We start from the raw sequence: 18,087 nt of genomic DNA, 5'->3' as shown, positions 1-18,087 counted from the left end.
GATGGTCAATAAATGTTTCAGTTAGACGATGTGAAACTATAATAAACATGCACATCAAATGAGGAAGAAGATAAAAAAAGACTTAGTTAGTAATAATAAATAAGATAAAATTTATTTAAGTATAGATGAGCTCAATGGTATAAAAGAATCTATATAATCGATCTTATCTAAAGGATAATCCTGGGATATTATTTGTTGTTATTAATAGAAATCATGGGTAGATAAAATGTACATTTTTTTATACCACAATTTAAAATGATTATTGCACTCGAGCAAGCTTTGACGAACCTTCAGATGTAAATGGAAACAAAATGAATAGATGTAGAAGATAGATAGAAGGAAGCCATGTATGCCCTTCAATGTACACACTATCCAAGGAAGAATAAATAAATACAAAGATGCTAAATAAAATGTATTAAGCTTAGTGAATTACATGAAGCATCTTTGGAGTTTAAGCTTGGAAAGGGAGACTTATTAAATGCATAGTTGACTATATAATATTAATCACGATTCAAAATCGACAGTTCAAATTTGACGCTTTGATGATTTGACAGCTTGAAAATTATTGACCCTTAATATTAACCTTCGAGGACAATTCAGTATTTAGAACCATCAGTTAGTTAACGTTTGATGCCAATCCAGAATATTATTTATATTTTAATTTTTTAAAAATATTTTAAATATTTTTTTCAAAATTAAAAAATAAAAAGAACTAGAATTTATTTGCTATGTATTTTTTAGGGTATAAAGGAATTAAAGTTCACGTGCTTCGGTTACATTTTTATCCTTATTATCTTAACAAATGATATAATAACTCATTTTTATTTTCCATTCCTGTAGTGGCAGTTTATTCTATATCAAAATTTTCTACCTCGTCCTTTGAAATGTGCATTCCTTGTATTTTTTTTTTTCAACTCTTGTTCAATCGTCAAATAATACTCATGCTTAGAAAGAATCAAGATATAAAATAAATCGTCTTTCATCTAATATATTATTTTGAACTTAAGTGTTTATTCTACAACAACAGCTGACATTAGATAAGTTGGAATTTTCTTTACTATGATAGAGAGGATGGAATAGACAAGTTGGAATTTTCTTTACTATGATAGAGGATGGGGATGGAATAACGTTAAGTTTTCTGTGACTATCATCATAAAATATTGAAATTCACTTCACTATCTATTTCAATGAACTCAAAAGAAATCGTAAAATAATTCTTAAATTTCTATCTAAAACTTAAGGATCGTAAAATAATTCCGTGACCAAATTGCCTTAAAGTCATAAATTTTAAAAACCTTCTAATCAGGGGCGGATCAAGAGAGAAATTTTAACGAGGGCTAATAGAATATCTTTTGTAACATAAAAAATATATTTAATAACAAAAAATTCAATTTGACATCACAAAAAGATAAAATACTAAATTAATAAATTGCAATTAGACTATTGCTTATTGAAGTATTGGTTAACACTTTGTGACATATTAGGTGATCGTTGGATAAGAAAGAGGAGGTAACTGCATCCTGCGGCTTTTCATCTTTTGAAAACGCTGCAATATTTGCTCATTTTCAATTGTTGAAAAGATATCTTTCTCGATGTATACGACTAGACTGTCATTCATCCACTCGTCTCCCATTCTGTTACGTAAATCAGTCTTTATCGTCTTCATCGCAGAAAATACTCTTTCAACAGAAGCGGTCGCAACTGGTAAAACTAATGTCATCTCAATCAGACGATAAACCAATGGATAAGCTTGATTTTTTTGAGTTTCAACAATTTTCTGAGCAAAACTTCCCAAATCTTCAATTCCAAAAAAAATTGGATCCTGTCGTATATTATGAATGAAATTCTGAAGTTATTGTTCAATAACTATACAATCATTTGTTGAGAAGTCCTCAGGATATAAATCACAAAGTCGAACGAGTTTCTGAACATTGAATTCAGAAAAAGAATTCCTTGGATGAAGACATGCTATACAACTAAGCAATTCTGTGCCAACTTCTGAAAAACGAGTATTCATCTCTTGTATAACTGAATCAACAACCTAACATTATAATTCACAAAAAAAATAATTAATAAGTAAAAAAACTAGGATCGATGAATATAATAATAATAATTTTTTTAAAAAAATAATACCTGATAGAAAATCTCCACACGATAATAATGCAAATTGGTGATGACTTGCCTTCTACGTCTACTACGACCACCAATCATACAATTGTCTTTCATCTCCGACACTGGGATCTCATTCAACTCACAAAATGTGTTGACTTTATCTATAATTGTATGCCATCCGTCTTCCCTAAATATTTGAAATTGATCTTTCACACTCTCAATCAAACTTATAGCTTGGACAATATTTTGATCCTTTTGTTGTAACACAAGTGACAACTCATTTGTCATTCCCAATATCATCTTCATCAAGTGCAACATGAAAACAAACTCATAATTCTTCATTTTCTGAATCAAACTTTTGGCAACCCCTCTACTATCAAAAGAACTAGAATCATCACAAATATTCTCCAACACTTGAATCACTGAAGGCCACATAGATAATAGACGACCCAATGTCAAGTAGTGTGATCCCCAACGAGTGTCTCCTGACCTTACTAAATTAGTTTCTTGATTTTTGCCACTGCCTGTACTAATGTCTCCACCCTCCAACATTACAACAATCCTATCATGTTCAATTTGCCTAAGTTGATCTCTCCTTTTACATGATGCTCCCGTTGTGTTAACAATCATAGTGACATAGTTAAAAAATCACTCGCATTGAGATTACTCTTGGCAACAGAATAATAACTAACTGCAATTGGTGAGAAAAACAATGAATATAACTTGCAAATGGATTTTCTTGTAAAATGAGAGATTTCAATCCATTGAATTCACCCCGCATATTTGAAGCTCCATCATATCCTTGACCTCTCAGTCTAGATAATGATAATCCATGTTTCGCAAATAAAGCATCGATAGCATCCTTCAAAGAACGAGAGCTAGTGTCAGATACATGTACAATTGCAAGGAATCGTTCAATCACCTGTCCTCTTTTATTCACATATCTCAAAACAACTCCCATTTGCTCCTTCACTGAAATGTCTCGAGATTCATCAACCATTAAGGAGAAAACATTGTTTCCAATATCTTCGATTATGGAAAGTGTGATCTCAGAGGCACAAGCACGCGTAAGGTCTTTTTGAATTGTTGGAGAAATCATTTGATTGTTTCCGGGAGCATTTTGATTAACAACCTTTGAAACTTCCTCATTTCGTTGACTGTACCATTGAAGCAATTCAAGAAAGTTTCCTCTATTTAAAGAATTACTTGACTCATCATGTCCACGGAAAGACAGTCCTTGCTTTAAAAGAAATCGCGTAACATCCAACATTGCTGTTAAACGGATGCGATAAGAAACCTCTATATCTCGCCCATGTGCTCGTAATATATTTGAAACACTATGTCTTTGATCTTGAAAAGATTCAACCTGTACTCTAGCATGATTGTGACAACTATCTACGGCACCATTATGCAAATTAAATCTTTCTAAAGCATTTTTCCAATTAATAAATCCATTTTTTACAAAGGCATCCTCTTTATATCGACCTCCTTTATTTGATGGTTTAAAAAGATAACACCATAAGCAAAACGCCGCATCTTTTGATATGCTATATTCTAACCATGTATATATTTTATACCAACTATCTTGGAAACTCCTTTCTTGATTACCAAAAGATCTTTTTGGATACATATGCCCAATTGGTTGGCAGGGCCCCCTAGTCAAGTACTCTCTTCGGACTTGATCTCGAATAGAAATATTAAACTCTTCAATTGATTTTCGTAATCCAGGATCACTAACAATATCATTTAAATCTAATTTCACATGAGATTGAATTTCCACAACTTCATTAATATTAGGATCATTGGAAGAACCCTCACGAAAACGTTTAGGTTTAAAAAACCTCTCCATAATCTACATAAATAAATAATTAAAAATAAAGTCATGTATATGATGTAACTAAATTAATATTCATAAATCACAACTAATTTAAACCCTAAACTTCTTAATTTAAATTGAAATAAAAAAGTAAAAAAAATAATAAGAAAGGTAAAAAAAATAACCTTGACTTCACAAATTATGTGAATGACGTGAGCCCACCTATGTTGTAAATCAAGAGTAAGACAGATCCTTTACTTGTACTTGCTGGAAGAGCCAAATAATAACCTTCTGATCCCGGACAAAATACACAGAGTCCTGAAATTATCAAATTAACAAGTTTTAATCTTAATCTAAATAATTGTTAGGATCAAATCAACAGACAACAGGTAGTATTTTTTGGATTTCAGTAAGTTAAGAAAAACATTAATCAAATCAACAGCGGCTTGCAACTGACAGCTGTTGACCTGCTGCAGTGGATGGGCGACGCCGCGGCGGACAGGCGGGTCGGGGCCGCGGGTGGCCGGCAGTCCGACAGACTGGTCGGCGGCGCCACGATGGACCGGCAGACGACGGAATCAACATTCAACACTACACAAGAAAACAAAATAAAAGTAGAGAAAAAACCTTAGAGGGAGCTGCTGCAGTCAGCGGGCGTCGCCGGGCGGAGCAGTGGGCGGTGGACCGGCGGGTGTCGGACTGGTGGGCGGTGGACCGGCGAACATAGGACGACAGAACGAAGCGTCGAAGCGTCGAGTCGCCGACTGCTGAGGCGGAGTCGAGATTCGCGATCGCGAAGAGGGAGAAATTGTAATTGACGAACACGAACTGTCGGCAAAAAAAAACATGACCTATTGGGCATTTGGGCTTGGGCTGCAAAGGCCTATAAATTTTATTTAAAAAAATTAAAAAAAAAAAAAAAGCAAGATGAAAACGTCGCTGCTTCACTTTTTGTCCAGTGGTTGTCGGCTTCTCACGCCGCCGCCGGACACAGAACAAGTGTGACTCCTCTTTAGCTCTTTCTCCGGCAAATCTTGGCGAGGGCTTCAGCCCCCTCCAGCCCTCGCCTAGATCCGCCCCTGCTTCTAATCATTGTTGTTAATAACTTTATGTTGATATCTCTAGGCATATATAGATTCTGAGGCACTTCAGAAACTTACTTCAGAAACTTGTTCCGATCAAAACTCTCTAAGTCTATCAATGAGTTTTGATTGAAACTTATTGATGGATCCAAAAAGGCTTAAATTATATTTTTGGGTTCAAAACTGAGTTATTATAGTTTCACATGTTAACAAATGTAGATTTCTAAACGAGTTTTAATTTAACACGTAGAATATTCTGTTTTGACGCCTGGGTCAAAGGTTATTACTTTTGGAAGCAAGAAATTGATACAATTTATTGTAGGGATATCAGAATTAGGCATGAATACCATAAATACCTTAATTACACTACCCTCTTTCATTACATGTTAACTTTTTAGAAATCCAAATCTTCTAGGTCTAGGTTTTAGTCAAGACCCATTGATAAAACTAGACAGTTTTGATCAAACTCATTTCAAGTGCTACAGATTTCTAAAGTGCCCTAGAGTTCAATTTAAAGTCATTAACAACAATGATCAGAAAGTTTTCAAAATTAACAACTTTAAGGCAATTGACATATAAACATAACCTATTGTAGTGATGTTAGAACAAGACATGAACACTATAAATACTTTTATTACACTATACTAACTTTTAAGAAATCCAAATTCTCTAGATCTATCAATGAATTTCGATCAAAACTCATTGATGCTCTAGAGAGTTTTGATTGGACTCATTCCAACTCCTATAAATTTATACAATGCCCTAGAATCCAAATATTGTATTATTTGCCATTAACAAGAATAACACTATGATGCTAGTGTGTTAAATTGTGATGTTGATATTTAAAAACTAACACCACAACGGTACCAATATTTAAGTTGTGGTACTAGTTTTTAAAAAGCAACACTAAAGAGATTTTTTATTGATAAAATCAGTTTTAGTTATTAATTTTATTTTACTTTTTTATTTTTTACAATTAGATAATAAAAATAGGATTTTTTTAATTAACTTTCTTTTGTATTTTTTTTATTTTTATTAAAAAAATTAAAATTAGAATTAATAAATTTAGAGAATTTTTTATTAAAGTTTAATTTAATTTAAGGGTGAAGAAAAGAAATGAGATGTGGTATGTAAATAAATGAGAGGAAAGAGAAAAAAAAACAACAACAACGATTGAATTTGGATGTACCGTTTGGAAGGAATAAATTTGACAATACCAAACTTTGACGTGCCTTTAAGAAATTATCCAAAAAACCTCTCAACTGATAATTTTTTTTTTCTAGTTAATCGTGTCACACATGTGACAACACCAATGAGATGACTAACCTGCATGGTAAAATGAATGATAAGGAAAAATTGATACACGACGACGACAGACAAACAAAAAAAACAGAAGATATTCTATAATAGAAGAAGATATATTGAAAGGGCACAATAAAAATAAAGAAAGAAAATTGAAAATAGGCATCAAAGGCGACCTTGGATTTTGTTGTTGAAATCGTGCTTCAAGTGGTCCAGTACGATCTAGGATTTTAATATTTTAATAAAAGATTTCAGTTAGTCTTTGTCTTATGATTTCATAAGTGTATCTACGTGGTAAGAATTTGTAGGAATGTATAGGGATCTTAGAGAGTGCGTAATGAGGTTGAGTGATGATATGAATGATGACTTAGAATGAGGTAGCGCTCAATTCTTAGAGGTCTATAAAGATTAGGAAGGATGGTAGGAGATATCATAGGGACCGCAAGACGTGAGTGTTAAAATCATATCACAACAAACGAGAAGAATCGCTAAAGAAGAAATTTAAGAGGAAGAAGAATTGAGAGATGAGAGAAGACGACAATGAATTATCATGGTTCGATGATGTGCTTACTCCATAAACAACCAAGATCTCTCTATTAGTTGTTAGGTTTAGAGTTTGAATGATCAGATATATACAACCCAAGTTGTACATGTAAGATACGATAATTAAATAATAAATGTTATTGAAAAAATAATTTTATTGAATTTTTCAAAAAATTTTAAAAATCTTTTAAAATTTAAATGGAGTTCGTATGATATATTTAAGGGGATGAAATGATTAGCATTAGAGAAAGTCTATTTAGAATATCTATTAAATAGATGTTGATTTATTTAATTAATAAAAGGTTTAATTCATTATTAAATTGTGGAGTTACTGTGCCAAACTTTGTACCTCCCAGATTCTTCCTCTTCCCCTCCCGATCTTCATTCGCTGTTGTCCACTCGATCGTTGATCGCCCGACACCGACTAGCTCTCGATCGCCCGACATGAGCTGTTGAGAGAGCCTCCGGTCTCCATCTCATCGGTGCTCTAGACTCTCCTTGCTCGTCGATTTTTCTCTCCCTCTATCACCTCTGTGTCAAAATTGCTTGTGCTCGTGTGCGCCATCGACCACCGTCCACTGGGCGACAACGCCGACGACCACGAGGGTCGGACACCTCCGGCGTAGCTCCCACGACCATCAGCGTGTGGACGCAATCGCTCTAGGAGCGGGTGCCAGCCCTCCCATGGCTTGCTCGCGCCACCGTTGCTCCATCACCTGTCGAGCGCCGGTGCCGCTCAACCGATCTGCCATCCATGGCCGACCATCTCCTTCTCATCGTCGTCACTATCGGTTCCTTGTCAGCCACAAGCGACACCGCTGATTACAGTGAGAGCTACCATTTGTTGCCCTTTTCGGCTGTGCCGAGTGGCAGAACGAACCAGTCACTGCACCATTTCTCTAGTTCTTGATCCAACTGAGTCACTTAATATCTGCTCTGACCACAAGCCAACTCACCGTCGATCATCTTAACCCTTGACCTAGAGGGTTGTTTGTCAGTTCTATGAATCGTTGCTAGAGAAGAAGGGAAAACTGGTGCTATGAACTTTGTTACTAAACGAGCGTCTTGACGTGGACATTGTTTAGAACAATCTACAATAAACAGAGAAGGTATATGTTTGAGGAGTTGCTTGGAGGATCCTAACTACCAGTCTCATATCATTTCTGAGATTAGTTTCCCATTGTTATTTCATTCTACGCTATTTGTATTTGAACTTGCTATTGAGTTATGTTGTCTTGTTTATGGTTTTGAGCCTTGTGACCGGTTTTATTCATTTTGGATTTTATTATGGTATAACTCATGACAGCATGCAGTCAGTCTATTATCTTGCGTGATTTAGGTTTGTACCAGCCGTGTAGGCTATGCAGTTTTATTATCTTCTGATGTATTTCTGTTTCAACCATGTGGGCTGCATATACAATTGTGTGATTTTGTTTGTATTTCAACCGTGTAAGAATGGACTCCTTTGGGGCGTGACAATTTATTGGTATCAGAGTCATAGGTTTACGAGGCATGTTTTTCATGTTTCAGATTTCGCTATTTGTTTCCTCAATATGACTTTTCGAGTTTTGGGACCAGATAGCGGCAAGACATCTCCAAGATATGGGATAATAAGTATGTTTTAGTGGTTAGCATACTTGTTTAGGTTCATTACCTTGTTTAGTTATGTTGGATTGTATAGCTATTTCTATACCTATCTATTGGGTATCTACTGACTTGGTGTTAGCATGGTGACACTTAATGAGTCAGTCTTATTTGTAGTCGTGGTCGAGGATGATCCAGACGTGACTAGTTGACACTTTAGGACTCGAACCTGATGCAGATAATATAGAATTTTCTGTGACGCTAATTGACACCGAGTTGAAAAAAAGGGGTCAGGTCCATCAATAATTATTGGGGATTAAAGTTTACAGTTTCAGGGAATGCCACCAACTATACAAAGCTACTACCTGCTGGGTGAGAGATAGAGTTATATACACTTGTTGGTTCAGTCAGTAGAGGACCAATTTACTCATGATGGTTCGGTTAGTAGAAGACTAATTTACTCATGATGGTTCCTTTAGTAGAGGACTGATTTACTCATGATAGTTCAATCAGTAGAGCACCGACTTACTCTTGTTGATTCAGTCAGTAGAGGACTAACTTCATAGAGATTCTGATCCTTAGATTCCTCATGTTTGTTAGATAACTTAGAAGACATATTCTAGTACATGACTTGTATAGATGTAGGAAAGACCGATTTAGCTGCATATCATCTATGAGATTAGATTGTTATTTGGTGGAAAATGCAGAGGATGACTTTCGGGGAAACAAAACATCTCTTGTTGATGATTTCGAGATACTCTAGAGAGATAGTATTTCTCTACCCCTTTTTGTATAGCTCATCATAAGGTGTTTTTGAACCTAAAAAAGGAGGAATCAAGGCTTAATGGTTAAAAAGGTGATGGTTAGTTGACTCACCTAACATTATTCCATGAGAGATCCTAACTCATAGATCTATTGGGTATGGTTAGATTTCCTCAATGGTGTATTGAAATATATGACCCACAATGATGTAGAGAAAACAAAGTTATTTACTTATCACTTGCAAGATCATGATATTGCTTAGTGATAAGGTATAAAAGATAATCTTCTAGAGGTAAAGCATCATTTGGTGTTGATTTTGAGATGCTATGGAGAGCTAGTATTTCTTTTCTACCTTTTCTATTACTCATCACTAGAGGTTCATAAACCTTAAGTAGAGCAATCGTAGTATGATGGTTAAAGGTAATGGTTAGTCGACTCAACTAACATTTTCTCCATCAAGTAGCTCAAGACCTTGACCATATGATCATTTATCCAAGGACTTGAAGTCTATATGTCAAATCAGAGTGTTCAACCTTTTGTCGACATTTGTCAGGGGATATTTATAGGCACAATTATGAGGGTTATGGAGATACCCTCTTAATGGGTAGACTCTCAATCAAGAGGTTAAGTGACTCTTTGGACTTAGTTGTGGGATTTGCTAGGACACAAAGAGGGCATGATACGATTTGGGTAATCAATGACCGATTAACCAAATCTGCTTAGTTTCCACCGATCCATAGGATGAATTATTTGGATCAATTTGTTGTGCTATAGAGAGATTACCAGACTTCATGGTGTGCCTTTGAGTACCATACCAGATAGAGATCCATGATTCACGTCATGATTTTGACAGAGTTTACAACAGACCATGAATATAGAGCTCTGTTTTAGTATAGCTTTCCACCCTCTGAGCGCACTATACAGACGTTAGAAGATCTGTTGATAGTATGTGTTACAAATTTCGGAGGCAGTTGATTTACCCACAATTGGCTAAGCAACAATATGGGAGTAGCGGAAGCATGGTGAACTTATAACCCATAGAGTCGTCACTATCTATTTGAAAGTGAATCATTTTGTAGTTCTATAGGGGAACCTTAATCCCTCACGGTTGGAGATTTATTCATGATACTATGATGAAGTAATATATGGATATGCTGCTTAGTTGTTACCCTTAGATGAGGATACCTTAATTTGAGCAGTAAATTTTGGGGCCAAATTTGTATTAGTGATGGAGAATGTAAGATACAATAATTAAATAATAAGTGTTATTAAATAAATAATCTTATTAGATTTTTTAGAAATTTTTCAGAATTTAAACTGAGTCTTTATGACACATTTAAGGGGATGAAATGATTAGGCTTAGGGAAAGCTTGTTTAGAATATCTATTAAATAGGAGTTGATTGATTTAATTAATATAAGGTTTAATTCATTATTAAACCATGGAGTTATTATGCCTAACTTCGTACCTCCTTGATTCTTCCTCTTCCCCTCCCAATCTTCATTCGTCACCACTCGCTCGATCGTTGATCGCCTAGCACCTGTCGATACCTGATCGCCCGACATGAGCAATTGAGAGAGCCTTCAGTCTCCACCTCACGAGTGCCCTAGCCTTTCCTTGCCAGCCAAGTTCCCTCTCCCTCAGTCACCTCCGTGCCGACACTGCTCGTGCTTGCGTGCGCCATCGACCACTGGCCGCTGGGTGACGACACCTACAACCACGAGGGTCGGACACGTCCGACGTTGCTCCTACGATCATGATTTGAAGTTAGCTACCCTCCAAGGAAAGCTAATATGTTTCGAGTAGAAAATCCCAAGGAATGTTGGCTAGTCACCAGGTTTATGATTACATGATTGGTTTAGAGTTTCTGAGTTGAGTTTGTAGTGCAGAGTGAGGGACTCTGGTGTCCATAGTTGCTTAGTCACTTATTGTTAAGCAGATTTAGAGGGCTTAAGCTAGTGATCAGCATCTTCGATTTATATGTAGCAGAGTAGTCTCAGGATAGCAAATAGAGTTCTCATGTGATGAGAATGAGATTCTTTATTATCGTGGAAGATTATGTGTGATCCTGAGTAACATCCGATCCGAGAGGAGTTACTCCAGGAAACACACTGATCCAGATTTGTGATACATCTGGGTGGTAACCGATGTATAAAGACTTGAAGTGTTCCTATTGGTGGAACAACATGAAAGATATCAGATTTTGTAGCTCGATGTCTAATTTTTCAGCTAGTGGAGGCTAAATATCATAGAGTAGCAGGATTGTTTCAATAGATTCAGATACCATAATAAAATGATATGGGAGCATATCACAATGGACTTCGTGTGGGGCTACTAGGACACGGAGAGCACATGATGTGATTTGGGTAATCCTTGATTGGTTAACTAAATTTGCTCACTTTTTATTGATCCGTAGGACAGATTCTTTGGATCAATTAGTAGGATTGTACTGTAGAGAGATTACTAGACCTCATGGTATATCTCTGAGTATTGTATCAGATGAAGATCCATGATTCACATCATGGTTCTGGCAGATTTTATAGCAAACCATGAGTATAGAGCTCTGTTTTAGTACAACTTTCTACCCTCAGACTAATGGACAGTCTGAGTGTACTATACGGACGTTAGAGGATTTACAAATAGTGTGCATTATGGATTACATAGATAGCTGGGAGGACCACTTATGACTAGTAGATTTTATCCACAGTTGGCTAGACAGTAGTGTGGGTATAGCGGAAGCAAGGCAAGCTCATTACTCATGGAGTCACCACTATCTACTTGGAAGTAGATCATCATGTAATTTTATTAGGGAATCTTAATCCCTTACTACTGGAGATTTGTCAAGATGCTAGGATTGAGTTGTATATGAGTATGTTGCTTAGTTGTTACCCTCAGATGAGGATCCTTGAGTTGAGCAGTAAATTTTGGAACCAATTTCTAATTAGTAAGAGAAAATGTAAAATACAATAATTAAATTCTAGGGGTTTATCAAGAAAATTTCCTTATATAATTTTTTGGAAATTTTTAATGAGTCTTTTTATATTTTATGGGGATAAATGAGATAAAGAAAAAGTCTATTTTTGCTACCTTATTTAAATGAGTAATGATTTATTTTCTGAAAAACTCTTTTATTTCCTTAACCCTAAAAGCTTCGCTCACCGATTCTCTCTTCCCCTCTCGCGCATCACCATTCTTTCTTCCCCAGATTCACTGTCGCCGCCCTGATCACCTGATGTTGTTGTCCTCATCGTGCCACCAGTCGCCAATTGTCGATTGTCGCCTCTGCCCACTCGAGATGCGGGCACCCTGCCCCTGTTTTCCACTGCGCAACAACCACCATGATTCCTCCAGCGATTGTCGCTCGATCTTGTCGCCATCGCATGGTCACAACCGCCCTGTTGCTGCCTCATCTCGTGTCCGGCTACCACGGGCAAACATGACTACCTGCAGCCATTGCCCATCCAGTTTGGGGGCCACACTGGCAGCCTGCCCTTCCACATAACGCACCTCAGCCATCCAGTTTGGGGGCCACACTATCGCATTTCTTTGACCTCCCCTGTTGTTGCCTCTCTTTACCCGTAACTAGCTCAATCATGGTCGCCCTCTTCGTGTATGGCCAGTTTGACGATGCCACAGATGCTGCCGTCATGAGAGGCAACACCTTGACCATTATGAGAGTCACAAGACTCCCCGTGGTGCTGTTGCCCTCTTCTCCACAGTCACCACTGCGATTTCACTGTACTGGTGAAGGAGAAGGTATTGGTTTCCTAATAGGGCTAGGATTATGTTTAATAATTTGTTATATGATAGAATTGGCTATGATTTTGTGTGTTATGTTGTAGGATTCTGATTTAAAGCAGACTCTTGGACGTGAAGACAAGTAGCATGATCTACAGTTAAAGGTGAGTCCTTCCTTAACTTTTATAGTTCATAAACTTAGTGCATGAATTATCTGATGGATTAGGCTATTTTATCTTTACTCTACTCTAGATTGGTTCATAAGTTTGATACTTATGCTTGTCCTTATATTTTGATCTATTAGATATGTAGGTAGTCTCATTTGTTAGACTACGGTATATATATATATATATATATAGTATCATACAGTAGTCTAGTTATAGGCTTATGTTGTGCATTTATATTATAGTATGGTTATATACTTAGGCTCTTACCTACAAGTTATTTAGATCATATGTAGTATAGATGTATACTTATGTAAGGGCATATATGTTCGTGAGATCATACTTACCTATACTTGATAGAAATCACTATTCAGGGGTAGCATATCCCACTAGGCTATTGTCTTCGGATCACCATCTAGGACTACTTGATCTTGATCCCATTGTTTATTATATGTATGATGATACCATGAAGTTCGAGGAGATATTATGATTAGATGGCTATGATCTCCTTGGATTGAGATTGTTACTATTGTACTTGCTATTATGGTACCTAGACACATGTTATTAGACTTGTTATTTAATGCATGCCTATGCATTTAAACTGCTCATTAGATCATATAGTAATCTTGAGCTATCGTATGTAAACTGTAGTGAATAGTTAAATATCCTACTAGACTCTTTACTTGTTATGTAGGCTCAAGCCTACACATTGGTAATATTATATCTAAGTATAGGATATCGAGTATCCTACTAGACCCTTGGTTATTATTTAGGCTCATACCTATCCACTGTTGATTTTAGATCATAGGGTATCTTGAAGAGCATTATCCTCGGATGGATTGTTACTGCTTATTTGTCATTATGGTTGGGTATTTGTATATGTCATGTTTACTCATGGGACCATCCATGGTAAAGTATTCTCCCGTAGACAGTAGTCACTTATATATATCCTGTCTATCCATATGACGATATGTGGTAGAGCATTTTCCTGTAGACAGTGATTGTTTACATACCTTGGCTGTCCACGGGAATATCTGTGGTAAAGTGTTCTCCCGCAATCAGTCGCTGAGGTGCTAGAGAGTTACCTTATTCTATTCGCCCACAGGACCATCCGTGGTACTGCAGATAATGATTATTTACATACCTTGACTATTCATGAGACTCATTCGTGGTAGCATATTATTGTGCTAGTCATGACTTGTTATTTGCTGATTATACATTTATTTGTGCAGGGTTGGGATGTACTGTAGGTACTCTTGATTTAATGGTTATACTTAGTTGAGAAGGTTAATAAATGTCATATTATGAGTTATGTTTTTGCTTAGCAGATGATTATATGGGTACTCTCACTTTTATTATAAGTATTTCTCTTGAGACTGCTTCTTTTGATCTCCTTATATTATTATCATGTACTATCTTCTTGTACCCGCGGAGTATGTTATACTCACTACCCCTTGCTTTCTTTTTTGTTTCCAAGTTAGCAAGTAGATGATATGTCATGTCGCTCAGAGGTCCTAGTTGTCAGTCCCACATCACATCGAGAGTTTTTGTTTATGCGGTTACTCTTACTCATGCTTTGTCTTTCCGAACTAATTCATATATTGTATAACTTGTGTGTGGATTTCTGGACTTGTTGTGTTATTTTGTCTGTTGTATATTTATTGAGGTAAGTTGTACCGGTACACAGTCTAATTTCTTATTTTGCATGGTTGTGTTAGTTTTCAATTGTGTGGGCTATAGATATATATTGCCTTGTGGCCATGCATCCAAGTTTCATTTGTCATTGTTACAAGGGAGGTGCTACCCGATTTTCATCGGACAACCTTACCCTCGGGACGTGACATTATGAGATTATATTGGAGTGTTGTGTTTGCTCGTGTTGCTGCTCAAAACAAGCCTAAAGCTGACCTACTGTCAATATCTGTTACCATATTGCAAGACATGTGGTGGCAACAAAAAGTATGATGGGCGGTTAGGTAGACTTTCCTAACTACTAATATAATGTCACGATTTCTGTTTGATACTATGCTCATTGACTATGCATCAACAGCAAAGAATCTCTTCATATGATCCAAAAATCACTCTCATATAGACCCACATTCAACTTCAATGATTCAAAAGGCCACTAGGAGGTAATGCCAAACCACGAGCACCAACCTCGAATCAGATATAGCGACACCACTGATTCTCGATTGATGGCGAGAAAACTAATAATCGGATACAACACAAGCACCACCGAACTCTAGAGTTTCTCCAATAAAAGATCTCTTAACCTTTAGGAAGAGAAAATAGAACTTATTCTTCGAATACCTCTCTTCACTCATTATATCTCCTTAAATACATAAACTTTGCTAATAACAAAGTTTAATTAAATAAGTATGCATTTAAGTGCCATTAAACAAATACAACTAGGGAAATGAATAAAAGGTTGCATTTCATTTTGACTAGGAGTGGCAAAGAGTCATTCTCCTTTCTTGGTCTTGGATTCATTGTCAAACTCTGGTCTTCCTTCCAGTTAAGCAGTGTTACGAATTGTTGGCTTTCAATCAATGAAATATCTTCCATAGGATTTTGTCTTATGCAACTCATATCATCCTCCCTTTGTTGAGAAGGATTTTCCCTCAAATCTTCGAGTCTAATGTCATCCTCGTACGGAGATAAGTCCTGAACATTGAATGTAGCTGAAACATTATAGTCTTCAGGAAGCTCCACACGTAAGCATTATCGTTGATTTTTTTTTTTCAGGATTTTGAAAGGCCCTTCAGCTCGCGGCATTAACTTTGAGTTGCATTTAGCTGGAAAACACTCCTTCCGTAAATGTATCCAAACCAAATCTCCTGGTTTGAATATGATAAGCTTTCTTCGTTGATTGGCACGTGCCTGATATCACCCATTTTGACGTTCAATTTGCGCTTTGATCTTCTCATGGAGGCTCTTTATCAATCTGGCACGTTCTTTCGTAGCTGCATCAATGACTTTTTTTTTGTCGGAAATGGAGTTAAATCAACAGGTGTTAATGGATTTACTCCATAGACTACTTCAAATGGAGACTTCTTTGTAGTAGTGCTGGGAGCACGATTATAAGCGAACTCAGCATGCGCGAGCTTCAAATCCCAATCGTGAAGGTTCTTTGATACCAGAGTTCTTAGGATAGTAGTCATCGTTCGGTTTACCACCTCGGTTTGACCATCGATTTGTGGATGACATGTCGTACTAAATACTAGTTTAGTACCCAACTTATTCCATAGCGTCTTCCAAAAATAACTCAGAAATTTAGAGTCTCGATCGGATACGATGGTTCGTGGCACACCATGTAGTCGCACAATCTCTCGGAAATAAAGATCTGCGGCTGAAGAGACATCGTTTGTCTTTTGACATGGAATGAAATGAACCATTTTTGAGAATTGATCAACGACCACCATAATTGTATCTCGACAGCGTTGAGTTCTCGGAAGACCAAGAACGAAATCCATGCTCACAAACTCCCAAGAACGCTTGGCCACGGGCAAAGGCATATATGGAACTTGAGGCTGCGATCTACTCTTGGCTTGATGACAAGTAATACATCGGCTGACAATAACTTTGACATCCTTGATCATGTTCGGCCAATAAAAATGTTCTTGGAGCATGGAAGAAGTCTTCTCTATGCTAAAATGTCTAGCCACACCTCCTCCGTGTACTTCTCGATTTAAAAGCTCTCGAAGAGAACATCTAGGAATGCAAAGCTTATTATTTTTAAATAGAAAATCATCATGGATTAAATATTTACCAAAAGCATCTCGAGAGCATTCTCCATATGCTGCAGAAAACTCATTGTCACTAGAGTAGAGTTCTTTCAGAAACTCGAATCCCATAATTTTAACATCGAGCGTAGATAATAACACATGTCTTCTAGAAAGTACGTCCGCGACAATGTTCGCTTTTCTTGACTTGTGCATGAAAACAAAGGAATATGATTGAAGGAATTCTACCCATTTGGCGTGTCAGTGACTCACGTTGTGCTGTCCATTAATAAATTTAAGTGACTCATGATCAGTATGAAGGATAAATTCTTTCAGAAGGAGATAATGGCTCCAATGCTCCAGTACTCGAATGACCGCATAAAACTCCTTATCATACGTAGAATATTTCGCCCTTGAATTATTTAGTTTCTCACTAAAAAATGCAATAAGGCGACCTTCTTGTTGCAAGACTCTGCTAATCCCTGTCCTGGAAGCATCGCATTCCACTTCAAAGACTTTCTCAAAATCGGGAAGTGCTAATACGAGCTCCCCGAGCCTTTCTTTGAGGGTCTCAAAACTACGCTGTGCGGCGTCTGTCCAAATGAATTGATCTCCCTTCAAGGTCTCTGTCAGAGGGGTTGCCAGAGAACTAAAATTACAAATAAATTGTCGATAGAACGACGCAAGACCATGGAAACTCGGTACGTCATGGGCTAAACAAGGAGAAGGCCATGATCGAATTGCCTCGACCTTACTCTCATCAACACGGATATTGTTGGCAGAAACAACATAGCCAAGGAAGACAACCTGTGGTGATAAAAATCTGCACTTCTTCAAGTTTCCGAAAAGTTTCTCTTGCCGTAATGTTGTAAATAATTCTCGAAGGTGTTGAATATGCTCTTCTTCATTCTTGCTGTAAATAAGAATATCATCAAAGTATACGACGATAAATTTATCGAGAAAAGGCCTAAAAATCTTATTCATAAGACGTATGAAGGTGCTTGGGGCATTAGTCAACCCGAAGGGCAAAACAAGCCATTCATATAACCCGCCTCTAGTTTTAAAAGTGGTCTTCCACTCGTCCCCTTCTTTCATGCGTATTTGGTGATAACCACTACGAAGATTAACCTTGGAAAATACTTTAGCTCCATATAGTTCATCAAGCATATCATTAAGACGAGGAATCGAAAAACGATATGTCACCATAATTTTATTAATAGCACGACTGTCCACGCACATCTGCAACGAACCATCTTTCTTTGG

The sequence above is a fragment of the Zingiber officinale genome, chromosome 10A, assembly GCF_018446385.1.
Source record: "Zingiber officinale cultivar Zhangliang chromosome 10A, Zo_v1.1, whole genome shotgun sequence".
Lineage (NCBI taxonomy): Eukaryota > Viridiplantae > Streptophyta > Magnoliopsida > Zingiberales > Zingiberaceae > Zingiber > Zingiber officinale.
Note: the sequence above shows the minus strand (reverse complement) of the source record.